The 5000-nt window shown below is 42.3% G+C and overlaps 1 long non-coding RNA gene across 1 annotated transcript in view; it reads right to left on the reverse strand.

Moving 5' to 3' along the window:
* Positions 1-2498: 2498 nt before the first annotated feature.
* LOC134437289 (uncharacterized) overlaps positions 2499-5000 on the reverse strand; it is a 5232-nt gene continuing 2730 nt past the window's right edge. The window contains exons 3-4 of the long non-coding RNA XR_010032380.1: positions 4170-4893; positions 2499-3056 (exon numbers count right to left, since the gene is read on the reverse strand). This is a non-coding gene — a long non-coding RNA (uncharacterized LOC134437289). The remainder of the gene's footprint in view (positions 3057-4169; positions 4894-5000) is intronic.

A 5000-nucleotide genomic window follows, 5' to 3' on the forward strand; every position in this document is an offset into this window, starting at 1 on the left:
ACATGGATTCAAGACACCAACACAAGACGTCATCAAACTACATCACAACACACAGACACATGGATTCAAGCCACCAGGGAGACGAGACAAGACCCCAAGACAAAGAGGATTTAAGCCAACAACGTTTTGGGTGTGATGGGTGGTTGTCTTGTGTCATTACATTTCATTATTATTATTTTTTATTATAGTTGTTAATCTAAATTTACTGCACATTGTGCTCCGCATCTTGTATGAATTGTGCTATACAAATACAGTTATTACTATTATTATTATCATTATTAGACAGCAAGGATCCAAGTACTGAGGGATACATGGCTGTTTATGGTGCTGGTATGGATTCTGGTGGTGGGTGGTGATGGGTGATGGGTGATGGGTGGTGATGGGGGATGGTGATGGTGGGTGGTGATGGGTGGTGATGGGGGATGGTGATGGTGGGTGGTGAGTGGTGGTGATGGTGGTGATGGTGGGTGTTGGGTGCTGGTTGTGTGTTTTGGGTGCTGGGTGCTGGTTGTTTGTTTTGGGGCTCATCAATGTGTGTATTTCTCACCCCTCCATCCTGCTAATGTTTTGATATGTTATGTTACCTGACGAAGACCGGCTGAGGTCAAAACGTTGTGTTCAATAAATCGGTGAGCAGCAACAGTGTGCGGATTTTTCTTTCTTCTTTTACAAATGTTTTGTTATGGACCATTATTACAATATTATTGTGGATTAATATTACAGTGTTATACTGGATTAATATTACAGTGTTATACTGGATTACTATTACAGTGTTATTGTGGATTAATATTACATTGTTATTATGGATTAATATTACAGTGTTATACTAGATTATTATGTCTCGATAGAACACTGAAGTCAGTCTGGGTAACTGAGATAAAGCATTGTGGGTAATGTTATATACATGGGTTCTCAGTGTTTATCAACGTAATATTATAAGGAGAGGCAAGACACTGGCAGCCAACCATGTGAGCAATTTTTTTGACCGACAGATGTTTCCAACAATCAGAGGTTGAGTTGTGCGCGCAGTCAGGTTATAAACAAAATCTAGAACCCATGTATAGTCCAACAATTAGATAGTAGCCACAGAGATTCTTTAAGTATAGAGATATGCCAACATAATAGGTTTCTATGGGCACCTAACATGACCAGGTTCCGGTCTGCCTAAAGGGGCGTGTCATAATGCTCCTAGCATTGAATAGAACAGTCCTCAGGTCTGCCTAGGTCTGCCTAAAGGGGGATTCCCCCCCAATAATAGAACCCGGAAACAATGGGCCAATGGAACCTCTCTCTCTCTACTCTCTCTGGTAGCCACGTCCTCTCCTGATCAGGTTTTATGGGTAAAGGAGAGGATTATGGGTAAAAGTGGTTTATCCAAATGAGGCGCTGAGCTGGGAGACATTACTGTAATATGATATTGGATACCAGTTAGATACTGCAACACTGTAATATGATATTGGATACCATTTAGATACTGCAACACTGTAATATGATATTGAACACCAGTTAGATACTGCAACACTGTAATCTGATATTGGATACCAGCCAGATACTGCAACACTGTAATATGATACCAGTTAGATACTGCAACACTGTAATATGATATTGGATACCAGCCAGATACTGCAACACTGTAATATGATATTGGATACCATTTAGATACTGCAACACTGTAATATGATATTGGATACCAGCCAGATACTGCAACACTGTAATATGATATTGGATACCATTTAGATATATAATAGTTAGGTTTATTATATTGCAACATTGTAATATGATGATATTGTCCAACAGTTAGTACAGCACTGTAATATGTTATGTCTCTGATCAGTTACTGCACTCCAGCAGCACCTTGTGGTATAGATCACTTACTGCACTGCAGCACCATCTAGTGGGAGACATCAGTAACTGCACTCCACCAGCACCTGGTGCTCAGTCTGGAAACTACACTGAAGAAACTTTGAAACAAGCAAACACACACACACATGCATGCACAGACACACAGACACACAGACACGCACACACACACACACACGCACAGACACACACACACACACACACACACACACACACACACACACACACACACACACACACACACAAATCACCTACACCACATACATTCAACAGGCTCATTCAGTCCAATTCAGTCTGGGCTGATTCTCCAATCCACATACTGTGTTCCATTGTCATCACTGGGATGAGGAGTAGAGTAAGTTTATTAAAGAGTGTTTATGTATCATAGCAGAATAAACTCAATAAAGCTTCTCACATCAGGATCCATGTGTGTTTATGTGTGTCTCTCTGTGTGTCTGTGTGTGTGTGTGTGTGTGTGTGTGTGTGTGTGTGTGTGTGTGTGTGTGTGTGTGTGTGTGTGTGTGTGTGTGTGTGTGTGCGCGCGCGCGTGTGTGTGTGTGTGTGTGTGTAATAAAATACAGACATATGGCTTCTCATATAATCAAAAGAAAGTTTAATGAATTAAACAAAGTGTTTAGTCTTTTTATACCAGTCAGATACTGCAGCACTGTAATGTGATATTTGACACCATTCAGATACTGTTGCAGAATAATTACTTAATTACTAAGATCTTATAAAACATTCTATACAAACCACATGATGATATCTTACACCAGTTCGATAATTGATTGGCAGTTGATTGAACTGTCAGTAAGATATTATAAAACAGTCTGCACTACATTATGATATTTTACACCAGGGGTCCCCAACCTTTCTGGGTCTGAGGGCTACCAAGGGCTATCCAAGGGCTACCGAGGGCTACCCGAGGGCTTCTGAGGGCTATCCGAGGGCTACTTTTGTTCAAAATCCTCTACTGATGTCTTGGCATCATTCTCAAATCACACTATTATTGAATGATAATTTACTTCTAGGCTATAAAGAATAAATAATCACATATTTAAATCAAGAAAAGCATTAACTGTGACTAAAATCTGGTAGTGGTCACTGTTTATATACATCCTTGGTGGGCAACTCAGAAGCTCCTGGAGGGCTACCTGGCGCCCTCGGGCACAACGTTGGTGACACCTGTTTTACACCTAGCCTGAGTATCATCCTCCGTAGTGACCGCGCTAGCTCAATACTTTCGCTTGCTGACCACGGAGTCTGACCCTGCAGCCACCCCCGGCAGTTGGAAATTATCTCACTTAATGAGGGAATTAGCCTTTCGCAAAACCCCTCCCACAAACGGCCGCCAACCAATCTGAGCTCAGCAACGGTAACTAAGGAGTGTAGAACTTGTCGAGGTCCGTCAAAAACCTATGATTTCAGGGAGACATACAACGTGTGCCTATGGCACCGTCAGGGTCCGACACCATCTGAAGATTAATTAGGACCTCATTTTTTCACTTTCCCGAAGCAAAAACCTCAAGCAGACTGAACAGGGATGGATTAAGCCATGTGAAGGCTATTAGCTCCAGGTGATCATATTTAAAATTAGCAGGCTAACTGTGCAATCGTCTTGTTTGCTAATATAGCCCCCTTCCCCCTTGCATTTAGCTGGCAGAAAACGTACCCTAAACAAATAATCAATGCATCGCTCAGACTTAAGGACAATATTATATGATATTATAGTATTGGATCCACGGCATTATGATTCAAATTTTATTGGGAAACTACTAGTTGCGTTGTTTAATATGCGCCAAATGCACAGCCCACGGAGCAGCCCCCACCCTCTCTCCTTCCCAGTTTGTGTCTGTGTATATGCGTCGAGTGTGACAGCAAAAAAAAGTAACACTGAAATGGGGCTGCGCTTGTTCCAACCTTGTTATGAAGATATTAACTGTCAACTAAAACCATTAAAGTGAACAGAAGAGAAACGCCCAGTGTGACTGCCCAAGAGCTGCGCAGTGTCAGTGCCGAAAACCCTTCAAAGGTCTTGGCGGACGGCAATGTCCCAGTTTACACCAAGCACTATCAAATGTCCTGGTTACAGACATCACATCGCCATCATCAAGTTGTTGTATTTCAGTTGAAAGAGGGCTTGGGGAGGGGCTTAGACTATCAGCGAGCCTATTGGCTGTTCATATACTGAACGAATATCTGAATTCCAACTGCCAGGGGTGGCTGCAGGGTCAGACTCCGTGGTCAGCAAGCGAAAGTATTGAGCTAGCGCGGTCACTACGGAGGATGATACTCAGGCTATTTTACACCATTCACATAGTGCAACACTGTAATACATCACATTACATTACATTACACTACATTACATTATGTTACACTACATTACATTACATTACATTACATTACATTACACTACATTACACTACACTACATTACACTACATTACACTACACTACATTACACTACATTACACTACATTACACTACACTACATTCACATAGTGCAACACTGTAATACATTACATTACATTACATTACACTCAGCTGATACTTCTATCCAGGGCAAATTTAGTTATCTACAGGGTATTTGTTACAGTCCCAGGAGCAGTGTGGAATTAGGTGCCTTGGTACAGGGTATTGGTTACAGTCCCTGGAGCAGTGTGGGGTTAGGTGCCTTGGTACAGGGTATTGGTTACAGTCCCTGGAGCAGTGTGGGGTTAGGTGCCTTGGTACAGGGTATTGGTTACAGTCCCTGGAGCAGTGTGGGGTTAGGTGCCTTGGTACAGGGTATTTGTTACAGTCCCAGGAGCAGTGTGGGGTTAGGTGTCAAGTTCAAGGGCACTTCAGCCATGGATGGAGGTGTAGGAAGAGGTAAGGGTGGGATTCGAACCTGCAACCCTCTGATCTTGAGACCACCTCACTGACCATTAGGCCACGGCTGCCCCACAGTCACCAGTCAGACAATAAAGGGTGTGTGAGGCACTAAGATATACTACATTTAGGGTCTTGCGCTGGGTCTTGCGCTGCGTACAGACTGGAAAAAGAAAAAGGAAAATATCAAACATTTTAGATTTATTTGGATTCCTCATCATCAGCTGATTCCATATGTACAATATGAACGATCTAGAAGAAGGAATTGGA

The sequence above is a fragment of the Engraulis encrasicolus genome, chromosome 21 (assembly GCF_034702125.1).
Source record: "Engraulis encrasicolus isolate BLACKSEA-1 chromosome 21, IST_EnEncr_1.0, whole genome shotgun sequence".
Lineage (NCBI taxonomy): Eukaryota > Metazoa > Chordata > Actinopteri > Clupeiformes > Engraulidae > Engraulis > Engraulis encrasicolus.